Raw genomic sequence first — 15,314 nt, 5'->3', positions numbered from 1 at the left:
CCATAGTTTTCAGTTCCATCAATGAGAAGGCAAGTCTTACTAGCAGCTCTGAAGAGGTCTGTAACTGTTAACGTGAGAATGCCCGACCCTGAATTCATGTTAAGTAGCTTGCGAACATTGTCAATCCCTTTGAAATGCTTTTTGCTTCACTGCTTTCGGTTTATCTTCTTGTTTCTGTTTTAGTTGTCAGCTGTCTGCCTGATGAAGGTTTGCAAAATAACTGCTTTAGTCCAAACATTTTAGAAGCTTAAAAAATATGTAGGTGTACACAGCACATGCAAAACTAACTTGGGAATGGTAGTTCAAAGCTAGTAGGTCCTTATCCTTCTGTTCTGCAAACAGCCACGTATTAGAGGAGCACACCTTTAGGTGGTACCTTTTTTGTAAGTGAACATTATGAAGCCGACCATCTTCCTCCCCTCTGAGCACCAGAGCTGATGAAAACCAGAAATCTGATACATTTGCTTTGAAAAGGCCAGTATCACCCCCTTATTATTAGGCTTAATGCAGTTATAATTGCCTACAATAAAGGATGTTCATTAGATCTTTTCCTAAATTAAAAAAAATATTTTTTAATGTTTATTTTTGAGAGACAAAAATCATACTTTAAATATATAAAGAACATATAAATCATTAAGAGGTACGCTAAAACCGTATTATAAAGAGGTCCAAGAAAAACTTAAAAAATTTTTTTTTAATGTTTATTTTAGAGAGAGACAGAGCACGAGCGGAGGAGGGGCAGAGAGAGAGGGAGACACAGAATCTGAAGCAGGTTCCAGGCTCTGAGCTGTCAGCACAGAGCCCGACATGAGGCTCGAACTCACGAACTGCAAGATCACAACCTGAGCCAAAGTAGGACTCTCAACCAACTGAGCCACCCAGGTTCCCTTTTTTCCTACATTCTTAATATTCATTGGAGGGAAGACTTTCCAGAAATATTAAGCTTAAATTCAATATAGAGCATGAGGCCTTTGATCATTGGAAATTATTTCTGTTCTGGAGCTTGTTTCTTTAAAAACAAATATTTTTTGAATAGATTGTAGAGTGAAATAGGAGTCTCCCTGAAAGCACTTTTGCAGATAGTACAATCTGAACAATCTTTTATTTATTTTTTTTTTTTAAATTTTTTTTTTTTTTTTTTCGACGTTTATTTATTTTTGGGACAGAGAGAGACAGAGCATGAACGGGGGAGGGGCAGAGAGAGAGGGAGACACAGAATCGGAAACAGGCTCCAGGCTCTGAGCCATCAGCCCAGAGCCCGACGCGGGGCTCGAACTCACGGACCGCGAGATCGTGACCTGGCTGAAGTCGGACGCTTAACCGACTGCGCCACCCAGGCGCCCCTGAATAATCTTTTAAAGTACAGTAAATCTTGGGGCGCCTGGGTGGCACAGTCGGTTAAGCGTCCAACTTCAGCCAGGTCATGATCTCGCAGTCCATGAGTTCGAGCCCCGCATCAGGCTCTGGGCTGATGGCTCGGAGCCTGGAGCCTGTTTCCGATTCTGTGTCTCCCTCTCTCTCTGCCCCTCCCCTGTTCATGCTCTGTCTCTCTCTGTCCCAAAAATGAATAAACGTTGAAAAAAAAATTTAAAGTACAGTAAATTTGGTTTGCGAGCATAATTTGTTCCTGAAACATGCTTGTAATCTAAAACACTCAAAGCAAATTTCAAGAGCCATTGGCTCAGTTTTGATCATGTGACATTCACCATCACATACTGCTCATATTGCAAGACATAGCTCGTTTATCAAGTTATAATTTATTAGAAATGCTTGCTGGTCTTGTGAAACACAGAACTTTTACATGCAATCCAAAGTTTTACTGCAAATGGTAGACTACTGTGCATGTACTTTTGTGCTTTTATTTTTTTAATGTTTATTTCTGAGTAAGAGACAGAGACAGAGGGTGAGGAGGGGAGGGGCAGAAAGAGAAGGAGTCACAGAATCCTAAGCAGGCTCCAGGCTCTGAGCTGTCAGCACAGAGTCCAACATGGGGCTTGAACCCACAAACTGTGAGATTGTGCCCGGAGCCAAAGTCGGACACTTAACTGACTGAGCCACCCAGGCACCCCTGTGCTGCTTTATTCGTGAACAGCTACACACTGTTTATTGTATATGTGTTAGTTTACATATTGTTTCATGTTTGATTGTTCTCTAACTTTTACTTCCTTTCAGTGTTTGCTTGTTTCTTCTTGCTATTGCCAAATCATAGAAAGCCAGGGCCTGGATGGGCCATCTGTTCTGAAGTAAAAGCAAGTGACAGTTTTTGTTTGTGTAGAATTTGAATTAAGAGGCTCTTCTAACCCAAGTGACAGGAAATAGTATTGTGTCCTGAAAAAATCCTTGATTTCTATTTGGAAATCACCATCTTGAGTACTTCTTCCAGTTAAGTTTACTTCCATCCACCTTGGGCAATTGTGAACAGGCTGGGACTTGGCCATTGCAGACAGACATTGTCTTTCTTTGCTTTGAGCATAGCAGTGATGTGTATTTGCAGCCCACCACTTCCTATGTATCCAGTAATCACTGTGACTCAGCCGTTGGACTCCCACTACCTTGAAGACATCTTGGATAATGCACATTGTCATCAGAAGAAAAGGCAACTGTTGCCCACAAGCAGAGTTTGAGCAAGTGCCCCCTGCACACCCAGCTCAGGGACTGGAAAAGGGCTTCACTAGAATTGTAAGAATTCCATAAAGACTGTGGAAGAGAGAGCACAGTCAACAAATCAGAAATCACAGCCAACAAATGGTAGTATGACTGCTACATCCTTTACTCTACAGGATGTGGCATGTCTTCCCCTGCAAATTGCCTACCAGCTGGCATGCTGAGTGGGTGGGGAGGGCCCGGGGAGTTAGAGTGTTAGGAACACTGTGCCAGAAGAGTTTCAAGCACTGGTGCTAAAACGATGGAGAAGACAGATACTGATTAGGAGGAATCCAGGAGGCAGTCTGGAGGGAGCAGTCATCTGATGGGCCTTGAAACCTAAGATTTCTTTCTCTCTTTTTTTTTTTTTGGAAGTCTAAGATTTCAGACACGATAAGAGAGTGGCCTGCAAATGGAAAGAAAACACACACAAAAAAAAAGGCCTCAGGAGGAGAAATATGAGCTATGCCCCAGAACGAAGATACCCATTTTGGCCAGGGGATAGGTTAGCTGAAGCCACAGTAAAAGAAAGCCCTGGAAAGGTGAGTTGGCCACCACATGTGCCAGTGTTAGCATTTTGCATGTGGCTTGTGGCCATCATAGATTTGGGAGTAAGCATATGATTGCACAGTTAATGGATGGTTAAGAGACTATGATGAATATGTCCTGACAGGCTGATAGGACTTTTTGATAAATCACACATTTTACTGTCATTGATTCCATTTTTCTAGGATTGGCTTCCTCCTACCTCTCTTCCCTTCAACCATCCCCCCTTCACTGATTTAATAATACCTGATGAGACGTTTTATTACCCCCGGTTTTGGTAAAGTTTTTAACAGTAAAGATGAAGAAGCTGAAATAAAATACATGTATACAAAACAGCCAGAACTTGACAAAGTGGCCTCTGTCTGCTGGCACACTGGGAAGGTCGAGGTAATGCTCAATAGGCAGCAGCACAAGGGTTTCCTGAAGTCAGGCAGCCTTAGGCCACTTGACTGTTTGGTTTTCAGTTTGTATGAAAAATATTTAGAAATACTTACCAAGCACCTTACAAGTGAGGCAATGCTTTTACCGCTCGTTGAGATGCTTGGCAAACCTGCCGTGTACACAGGAGGCCTGATGGCTGAGGAGGTCAGGGAGGAGGCGGGAGGATGATGGGAAAACCTCTAGGCCCCACCTACAGGATTCTTGCCTCCTTAGTAACCTGTACATCATCCAGGCTTGTTTTTTGGCCAGCGTCAGAGTTGCTCAGGTGAAAGTACATTCAGGAACATGTAGAGAAAAACTGTGGCATTTTACAATCCAGGGTAGAAAAGTGGGAGATGAAAATATTAAAAACATGCCTCTCAGACATAGGTATGTATCACATGTCACATGTGGTATATTAAATGCCTTTTATCATTAAATAATAAGCCTTCGAGGCAGAAATTTTTTCCTCCACCACATAATACTTAGCTTTTTTATTATTATTTTGATATCTGATCTTATTTGTTCTTCTTAGAACAATCTCATTTTTGACAGGACTCAGACTCAGAGATAGAAGCTTTCCGAGAAGACAGCCTCCGTCTCTTGGCAGTCTGTTCCTGGTGTTTTCCTTGGCCTCCTTCATTCTGTTGGCCACCAGTCTGGCATATCCTGCAGCCTCTTGCTTATGTTTCTCAGTGTGCTGCTTCCAAGCAGTATGCCAACGTTTGTGCTGGACGACTGGTGGAGGAACAAGATGCTGAATCTTGAGAGCTTTGGTTCTAGGTTTCTTCCCTTCTTTGTTTAGGGGCTTTCTCACAAAGACTGGCAGACATCATCTTCCTTCAAGCGATTGTAAAGTCTGAGGTTTCTGCTAGCTCTTTTGGGGCCCCGGGCAATGAGGCACTGTAGTGTCAGTGTGTCTAGGAATATCCTTCTCCCCTTTTCTCACGATGGCCACATGGAGAACACTGAGGTTGGTCCGCAATGCAACCTGAACAGATATGGGCTTTCTCCAGTCCTCCTTGGTTGGTAGCAGGAATGCCCCTTGCTCAGCAGCAGGCAGACACGGCCATGGGTCAGGACACCTGCTTCATGGGGAAGCCTTGTTTGCCGTTGCCACCACTGATTCAGACCACATCACCCTTCCATTCTTCACCTAGTTCATCAGCAGCAACTTCTGTGGCCATTCGCTTCTCAAAAAAGGTATGAAGTTTCCATTCATCGTCCACTTCGATGAGTTTCTAGCAGTCAGCAGCTGGCAAAGAGATGTTCAGCTTCATCCTGAAGCAGCCTACTGCCTCTGAGTCGCCGCAAAAAAGACCTGTAACACTTAGCTTTTAAGTGCAGCTACCATGTGTCAATCACCTTGCAGCCTTAATAAGAAAGTAATTTTGTACTTCCACGTCAGTTTTATAGAGAAACCAATTCCTCCAATGAATGTGGTTGCAGAATTCTAAACACTAGCAAACTGAATCCAGGGACATATAATAAGTGGTATATTATTTTTCACAAAATACGGTGGTGCCTATATCTTTGCAGTGCCCTCCTCTGTGGGAAGATTATATATCCCTGTCTTGTTGAACTTAGGTGTGACCAGGTGGCTTGTTTTGGCCAATTGATTTGTGAGTGGAAGTGATAAGCAAGACTTCTGAGTAAAAGTTTTAAGTGCCAGCCCTTGGTTCTTCATGCCCTCTTTTCTCTCTTCCCAAAAGTCAGTAATGTTCTAGATGGTAGCTACTCTAGGGACTTGAGTTCTGGAATGAAGATGATATGTGACAGAGCTTACAGCTGACCCACAATGGGACATGTAGCATGGGTGAGAAACAAACCCTTAAAAGCCCCTAAAATTAGGGGCCATTTTTACATCAGCTTAACCTAGCCAATTCTGTAAACAGTGACTAAGATTTATTTCAGGAATGCAAGGTGGTTCAATATAAGGAAATCTATTGATAGAGCTAATCATATTAACAGAGCTAAGGAGGAAAATTATATTTCATTTTTTTTTTTTAAGTAGGCCTCATGCCCAGTGTGGAGCCCAACATGGGGCTTGAACTCACGATCCTGAGGGTTAAGACCTGAGCTGAGACCAAAGGTGGACACTTAACCAACTGAGCCCCATGTGATACTTTTATAGATACAGAAAGTCATTTCACAAAAACTCATTAAGTGTTCACATTAAAAACAAATGAGAATCGATAGTTCCTCTCATAAGAGGAGAGTGTGTGCATGTACATGTATTCCCAAAGCGATCATCTTACCCAACCGGAAAACTACTAGAGGTTTTTTTCCATTCAAGTCAGAAACAAGATAAGGATACACTATATCCACTATTTTTTAACATTATGCTGTATCCAATATAGTTAGGCAAAAAACAAAACAAAACAAAACAAAACAAAAACAAGAGACCTAAAAATTAGGAAGAGTAAAGCAGTTGCTATTTATGTAGATGGTATCATTATATATCTGCAAAACCCAAAAGAATCTGTGGAAAACTAGAGTATTTAGTAGAGGACATTAATGTTTAGAAACAGTCTTGTGCCTGGGTGGCTCAGTCTGTTGGTTGAGCATCCAACTCTTGATTTCAGCTCAGGTCATGATCCCAGGATTGTAGGATTGAGCCCCGCGTCCTGAATGTGGGTGGCTCAGTCTATTGAGCATCTGACTTAGGCTCAGGTCATGATCTTGCGGTTTGTGGGTTTGAGCCCCGTGTCAGGCTCTGTGCTGACTGCTTGGAGTCTGGGACCTGCTTCGGAGTCTGTGTCTCCCTCTCTCTGCCCCTATCCCACTCATGCTCTGTCTCTCAAAAATAAATAAACATTAAAAAAAATTAAGATGATCTTTCTCTCTGCTCCTGTCCCCCTCTTGTGCTCTCTTAAATTAAAAAAAAAAAAAGAAAAAAGATAATGGAGAGCAGACCCTATTTACAGTAGCAAACAAACAAACCCAAAATAGTAAAAACTTAGCAAGAAATCTGCAAACTTATATGAGAAGTGCTGAAACACTACTGCAAGATAAAAAAGTAGAAATTGACAAATGAAAGGGCATACCACATTTGTGGATAGCAAGGTTCTCCATCAGAAAGATGCCAGTTCTCCCAGAGTTAAATTTAATGTGATGCCAATAAAAATATCACTAGTGGTTTTTTAAAGTTAGACAAGCTAATGAGTTATAAACCCATTTGGAAGAATAAACAAAGTTAGCCAGGAAATCCTTGCAAAGCAAGAGCAAGGAGGGAGGACTAGACGTTAAAACATATTTGTAAATGAAATAATGAAGTACTGACACATGAAGAGATGATGCTGTGTTGCAGGATAGAGAACACGGAAGTACCCAAGTGTATACAGAAACCTGGTTATGATAAAGGCAGCATCTAAGTCAGGGGAGGGAGTGGAAGGCCTCTGAAAAATGATGTTGGAAAAAACAGCTATATGCATAAAGATAGAATTGGATCCATTGCTCAGCATACAATTTCCAGTTAGGTCAAAGATCTAAATGTAAAAATGAAACTATCTAAATACTAGCAAAAATATTGGTAAACTCTTAGAACCTGGAAGTGGAGAAACTTTTCCAACCATGAGTCATCATCTGTAAGTGATCAGGGAGACTGATAAACTTGACTATATAAAAACAAATTTCTGCATGTCTGGAAATAACAAAAACAAAGCAAAAAGTAAATGACAAACTTGGAAATGATTTACAACGTAAATCACAAAAGTTAATATCCCTGATTTTTAAAGAGAAAAAGTGGAGAAAAACAGTAACCCAGTAGAAAAGTGGCCAAAAGATATTAATGAGTTCACAGAAAAGAAATGCAAGTGAATATTAAACATTCAGGGGGGGAAAAAAAAGGCTCAACTTCATTCTTAGAAAGAATGCAAATTAAAAGAAGATACCATTTTTCTTCAAGCAAATTGGCAATAACACCTAAATTTGAGAACCTACTTTCTTGAAAGGCTGGGAGGAATCAGCCTTTCTTAAATTGCTGGTGGGCACACAGTGATACAACTCCTATAGAGTTGTATAGAGGGGAACTTGACAAGACCTAGAAAAATGTTACATGCCTTTACCCTTCGACCCACCAATCCCATGTCTGAGACTCTGCCAAAGATACGATGGCAAAAATACTAAATGCCATTTAAATAGTATTATTAATGCAATACTATTTCTAATAGCAAAAACTGGAGACAACCCAAATATAACCAAAATATCCATTAACAGAAAACTGATTAAATAAACTTTGAAACCTTTGATACTTTCACACGATTGAAGAGTGTGTGTATAATGCATATTGTATATGCATGTGTGTGTGTATATGTATGTATGTATATATTAGCTCCTATTTTCAAAAAGAAACACTGGGATAATTACTACCGTAGAGAAAGCAAACAAAGGGCCAGGGGATATAGGTAGGGAACAGGTATAGAAACTTTACTTACCTGAATGTATCTTTTGTACTTTTGACTTTGAAACCATGCTGTTTTGTTTTTACATAATTTAAAAATAAAATTAAATCACAATCTTTAAATGTGTGTGTGTGTGTGTATATATACACACACACAATATTGAAACGAGAATCTGTAGTGAAGAAATATTTCTAGTGAGTTTAACAGTTCTGACTCAGCATCTTTGGTAGGATATATCCAAATGACAAAAAGAAACCCCAAGAAATCTTAAATTCCATTCAGTGGGCTAGTGTGAGCATACATGAGTATACACTCATTCACTCACACACACAATCGAGACTTCCTCCTAGTGTGAGCATACATGAGCATATACTCATTCACTTACATACACAATTGAGACTTCCTCCTTTCCACAAATGTAACTTCCATCTCCAAGAGAAAGAACTTGGCTCTCATTATCCTAGGTATATTTACTAATTTGCTCAAATCTAGAATATACAGAAAGGAGTTCCAGAATTGCTAACTCTAAAAAACAAAAAAACCCTAATAACTAGAGGGTTTCACATGGCTTTTTTACACTTGTAAAGGCAAATTTTATAAACAGTGAGACGCACAAATATTAAAGTGTACAATTCCATGTACATTTACAAATGCTTGCACTCATGTAATCCATACTCTATGAAGATTGTGATCATTTCCATCCCCAGGGAAAATACCCTCAGGCCCCACTACAGTCGATTTCCTGCTCCTACTCTGATCCCAGAGAGAAACATGTATTGATTTTTTTCACATAAACTTTGGTGCTTGAGATTTACTTTAAAAACACTCCACACATCAATGAATCTAGCTTACAAAATTGTGATTGTTGAATGTTATTGGTTGATGAGTGTATGGGTTTATTTTATCATTTTCTCTACTTATGAGAATTTTTGAAATTGTCGGTTTTTATGTTCAGTAGTATTTCAGTGTTTGTTCAGGGGCAGTCTCCTTTCCTAAGTATTAGTGCCACTCTGTATTCTTTCATGAATTCTTACCATAAACCATGGGTTTTCAAAGTGAGTGATAAATTAGACAAGTATCATAACATCTCAGGCAAAACACATCCCTTCTCTCCAATATCCACCCAGCCCCTCCCTCCCCACTTTTCTCATAAAGCAAGTGATTTCATCTAAGGGAGGGAATTATGGCAGGAATTTGCTTTAACATCATGTTTATATAAAATATTTGAGACATTAGATCAGCAAGATTTGCTCTTAATAGCTCAAAGAAGGAAGCTTTTAATATTAACCATTTTTTAATGTCAATATATCCAAACTACTGTCATAAAGCTCTATACTTGTTTACCTAAGAATCCCTTATCAAGTTGGGTGGCAGATATCTTACATATGACAGTATTTTAGGTCCCAGTTTCAGTGGCATGATTTAAATGGGGATAAGAAAGATCTAACATAATCCAGGATACTTTAAAAAGAAAACATCTAAGAAAATTACACCACTCTTTGAAAAGGGAACTTAAAGGCCACAAACATCTCAAAGGGGAAGACTGTGTTGTTTTCTGCTTCTATTAAACACATGGGATGAGCAAGACAGCCAAGTTCATACCAAAATTAAAACTGTTAAAACTCCTCTCAGTCCCCAGAAAAGGAACTTGGAAGCAAAGTATAGTGAATTTGAGAGTCATTAGCTGAAATTTTAATATTAAAGATGATCCTAGTTTGTGTTGGGTTTCTTTATCTAGAAACACAAAGAATTCACGGTTTGTGGAGAAAACAGAGCAAAAGCTGAAAGCTTTGAAAACACATCAAGGGTTCTGTATAGGAAACATGTTCCGGGCAAGTCCAGGGACCTGGCATGCAGATCCATTTGGAGAAGCCCTAGTTATCTAGGACCTCACCTAGGACTGGTGGGAAAGTCTTGTAGGATGGTTGTTAGAATCTTGTGTTTTAAACCAGCAAAAAAAGCATTTTTAAAAAGTTAAATCATTTAATTTCTCTTCCATTGTATCATTTGCCACAAAAATGACCCTACCTGTCATCTAAACTATTCCCCACATGACACTAAAATCTTAAAGGTGTTCCCTGAAAGATATTCATGAGTTCTCACTATTTTTAAGAAGCACAACGATGGAAAATATCAGATTTGTCCATTGCTATCCAACTGGGGAAAAAAAAATAACGTTTCTCTAATACATTTAATGTACTTTGTACTAATTTATATCCCAGTTTGTGGGGTCCCCATTGATTTACTTTTTATAGCCCAGGTAGCATCTTTCTTTGCCATTGTACTGATTATACCAGTAAACCATCTCTCAAATTCTCCCATTTTGCAAATGTAAATGTTGGCCACAAGAGCGCGGTGCTATCAAGATCAGCACAAATTAATCACAAGCATTATGAAATGTCTGCTTGACTGATGGTACTTTAACAGCGTCACCTTTCCACAGATACCGGGAATTGTGGCTTTATAAAAAAAGTTGCTCTTGATGAGTGCAAGAGTTAGTAGATTAGAAGACAACACTAATTCCTACTTCTAGTCCTGGCATTGAGAATTCAGTATCTATATTTGCCCGGGTAAAGACCACTACTGAAGATGTAGCTGAGAGAAAGAGATGATTATAGTATTCTAACGGTCATTGTAAATTTTAGCCAAAGATCTTTTTGTATGATTTTACAAATTTAGAGATTTTTAAAACTTTGATTTTACTTTTGTCTTAACATATGTCATTCCAAGATATCTGTCATTCAAACCTCCCAGCAGTTTGATGATTCCCTTACTCCTATTGCTACAGCATCCTATGGTTGGAGGGTGTGGGAGCTGATTACAGAATGTGTCCTTAGTGGTGTGCCTGAAGCCAGTGGGAGTGTTATAATGGTTCATCTGTGTTAAACAATACTTAAATACTGCTTCCATTTTACAAATTAAGTCTACACAAAGCCAGTCGAGGACACTTTCAGCAAATTCATTATTCATAACAGAGTAGGAGGGACAAGATGGAGTAGATATGTTTTTCCCTGGAATTCTTCCCACTAAATACAGCTAAAAGCCCTGGACATAGATAAAATAAACATGAGACACTTCTGAAAGATGAAGAGAAGGAGAATGCAGATTGGCAAAGTACCTCAGTAAGAACACAGTAGTGAGTTCCTTGTGTTTTTTCTTTGTTTTGTTTTGCTTACATGTCTCAGACTGGGGTGTAAATGGAATGAGCAACCCAGAAACACCAATGAGAGCAGACAACAAAAGCCAAGAACAGCCTGCTCTCTCAAGCCAAAGGACCCAAAAGTGGCAACCTAGAAAGGCAAAGAACTTTTATACAGTAATTGTGGATTCTGGCCAAACACATGGAAAAACCTCAGTCCCACCCTGTCAGCAAAGGCCAAGTGGAGTCTAGACTTCCTCCCTTGCTTGGCTACAATGAGGTCTCCCCAACCCAGTTCCCTATTGGGGTGGTGGCAGAGAAGGCCTGAGAGAGAGCTGGGACTCTCATCCCTGCCTGATGGTATGCCACTCCCCACCCCTGCCCCGTGGTGTCAGTGGAGGCCACCTGGAGAGCCTACACTTCTCCCCACTCCAGCAGGAATAAGCGCCCAACCCCTTGGTACCACTGGAGCCCACATTCTCCAGTAGGAAGCAGTAATGACGTACCTCTATCCCTGCCTCGGTGTCAAGAGAGGCTGAGCAGTGAGCCTGAACCTTCACCTCCACCTGGCAGTAGTGGGCAGGCACTGTATGTACCCCGACTGTGCCCGCCAGTGTGGTGTCAGAGAAGACCTGCTAAAACAGAAGATTTAAAAAAAAATTTTTTTTTCGTTTGCTTATTTTTGGGACAGAGAGAGACAGAGCATGAACGGGGGAGGGGCAGAGAGAGAGGGAGACACAGAATCGGAAACAGGCTCCAGGCTCTGAGCCATCAGCCCAGAGCCTGACGCGGGGCTCGAACTCACAGACCGCAAGATCGTGACCTGGCTGAAGTCGGACGCCTAACCGACTGAGCCACCCAGGCGCCCCTAAAACAGAAGATTTAAATACGATCCAGAGTCTCACTGTACACAAAGTCACACTTTCATACCAAGAACCAGGAAAATCTCAACCTGAAGGAGAAGACGATCAACAGATACCAAGATGGAGATGACACAGATGTTGGAATTATTGGACAAAGCTATTAAAGCAGCCATCAAAAACATTTTAGAAATGTTTTTCTAAACCCATGTTGGGTTCTGCACTGATAGCATGGAAACTGCTTGGGACTCTCTCTGCCCCTCCCCAACTTGTACTCTCACTCTCTCAAATAAACTTTAAAGGGTCACCTGGGCGGTTCAGTCAGTTAAGCATCTGACTTCGGCTCGGGTCATGATTTCACAGTTCCTGAGTTCAAGCCTGTGCTGACAGCTCGGAGCCTGGAGCCTACCTTGGACTCTGTGTCTCCCTCTCTCTGCCCCCTCCCCGCTCATGTTCTGTCTCTGTATCAAAAATAAACACTAAAAATTTTTTTTTAAAAAAATTAAAATAAATTTAGAAATCTTCGTTAAGCAACTATGAACATGATTGAAACCTGAAAAAACAAAGTCTCAGCAAAGAAATGTAAGAATCAAATGGAAATTTGAAACTGAAATTAAATAAAAATCTCACTGGAAGGGCTGAACACCAGAGTGGAGAGGAAAAGGGAAAGAATCAGAGACTCAAAGTTAAAACAGAAATGACTCAATGTGAATGGGGATAACAGCCTGAAGGTAGTATCTATGGGTTTGTAACAAAAAGATCTAACAAGTCATCAGAGTCCCAGAAAGAGAAGGTGGGGCTGCAGAAGTATTTGGGAAAAAAAAAAAAAAAAAAAAAAAAGGCTGAAAAGTTTCCAAATTTGGCAAAAGACATAAATCTATATATCCAAGAAGCTGAGTGAACCCCAAACAGCATAAACTCTAAGAAATCTTGATAAGACAAACTTCTGAAAACTAAAGATAAAAAAGCTTGAAATCATCAAGACAGAAACAACTGCTTGCCAATAAGGGAAAGATAATTGAGATCACAGATTTTTCCTTGGAAACCACAGAGGCCAGGAAAATGCATACAAATTTTCAAGCGCTCTAAGAACTGTCAACTCTGAATATATCTGGTGAAATTAGCCTTCAGGAATTGGGGGGGGGGGGGGGCGGGAGACATCCTCAGACTCTGGCAAACTAAAATTGTTGATTGAATAGACCTATACTGAAAGAAGAAGGACTAAAGGAAGTTTTTAAAACAGAAAAGAATGTTTTTTAAAAAAAGAGAAGTCTTGGAACATCAAGGAACAATGAAAAGAGTGAAGATATGGGTAAATGTAATAGACTCTCCTTCTCCTCTTGAGTTTTCTGAATTGATGGTAGAAACAAGATATATAACATTGTGTGATGTAAGACTTTCCTCAATCTGGGAAAATGTTGACCTCAACTGATTTTTGTGATGAAAACAGTTCTGGATCTTAATTGTGGTGGTGGTTACAGGAATCTACACCTGATAAAGTGGCACAGAACTGGACACATTGTACTACCATTGACTTCCGGGTTTTGATACTGTTTTGTAGTCACCGAAGGCATACTGTACTATCTTTGAATACATCTAGTGTCACCATCTAGGCCCCCAAACCTGGCCTTTACTGTCCAGCTGCTTGTACTAACCTCTCTCTTACATTTTACTGTAAGCTCTCCTTTTCAGCTTTCCCCTTCACTCAAATGAAATCTGAGAACCACCCACCCCCCACCTTCCCAACCCACCCCCACCTCCCCAGATGCAACTGCCTGGACTCTCTGGCCTGCCCAGACCATCCCATTTGAGCTAAACCTGACTCACTCCTGCACAGATGGACCATGGAGTGACCTCTGGAATGAGTACTATTACCTTTTTACCTCATTTTAATACTAAACTCTCCGTCTAAGAAGGAAACTCAGCCTCATTTACAAAGTATACAATGTATGGGCATGCGTGACCTTACGCTTGCCTCTAAATAGTTTGACCAGGCTCCCCCAACTAAATATACAACCTAACCCTAAGCAAAAGGAACCCATTCACCCTCTCTCAGGGAGTAACAGCTTTGGAAGCCATTCCCTGGGAACTCTCCTTAGTTGCTGCAAATAAAAGTTTCTTTGTGTGAAAACTCAACCTTATAGTTTCTGACTCATCAAGGAGTGAACTCATGTTGTTTTGGTTCACTCACAAATCTTTACTTCAAAATAAAGTTTTTAAAGGGTATAGGACAAAGACACTGACTATGCTACTTTGAGAGGGGCAGGGATGAAGTGATAATCCCTCCTCCTGAATAATTTCCAGATCTCAGAGATTAAACTGATCTCTTCCCAAATATCTTCCTTTATTTTCTGCTGGGTACATTTCTCTCACAATTTGTTAGAAGGCTGGTTATTTTAACAAGAGATAACTAGAGAGATACTACCAGTAGAAAAACCCATCACAGTTTATTGAAATTAAGATTACATTTTTTTTAAAAGCTTATTTGAGAGAGACAGAGTATGTGAGAGACAGCAGGGGAGGGGGCAGAGAGAGAAGCAGAGAAAATACCTAGCAGGCTCCTTCTGGTCAGCACAGAGGCTGGTCAGCATAGAGCCTGACGTGGGGTTGAACTCATGAACCATGAGATCATGACCTGAACTGAATGAAATCAAGAGTCAAATGACCTTGAGCGAGAGGTGCTGAATCGACTGAGCCACCCAGGTGCTCTATAACAACATTTTACATTAAGAATGTACTCTGGGTGTGGGCGCCTGGGTGACTTAGTTGGGTAAGCACATCTTACTCAAGTGAGGCTCACTCTTGATTTCATTCAGCTCAGGTCATGATCTCATGGTTCATGAGTTCCAGACCCATGTTGTCAGGCTCTGCGCTGACCAGAAGCCTATTTGGGATTCTCTCTACCCCGCTCTCTCTGCCCCCCTCTCTCTCAAAATAAATAAAGTTAAAGAAGAAAAAAGTTACTACTGTTAACGTATTTAGGAAAACTAGTTTAGTTTTAGTAAGTAAAACCCATATTTTAATAAAATGCATAAGAAGGAATGCAACCAAAGTTGTAAGATTATTCTGCCACGTGAAAGAAACTGGTTTCTGAAGGACTGTATCAATATTGGCTTTAAATAGGAAATATCCCATATTTCAAATACATTTAGGTTACAACAGCCTGGGAGTTGGCAAACTTTTTCTTAAAGGGCCTGATAGTAACTATTTTAGGCCCTAAGATCTCTGTTGAAACTGCTCAACCCTACAGCTTTAGTATGAAAGCAGCCACAGCCAAACATAAATGAATGGTCAGGCTGTGTT

The 15,314-nt window shown here is 40.4% G+C and overlaps 1 pseudogene; it reads right to left on the bottom strand.

Annotated features, from left to right (window-relative positions):
* Window positions 1-1,608: 1,608 nt before the first annotated feature.
* On the bottom strand, window positions 1,609-8,354 carry LOC147583358 (small ribosomal subunit protein eS6 pseudogene; annotated as a pseudogene).
* Between the last annotated feature and the right edge of the window lie 6,960 nt (window positions 8,355-15,314).

This window comes from Puma concolor, chromosome A2 (genome assembly GCF_028749965.1).
Source record: "Puma concolor isolate L17-30 chromosome A2, mPumCon1.1.hap2, whole genome shotgun sequence".
NCBI lineage: Eukaryota > Metazoa > Chordata > Mammalia > Carnivora > Felidae > Puma > Puma concolor.
Note: the sequence above shows the minus strand (reverse complement) of the source record. Positions and strands in the feature narration are given on the sequence as shown.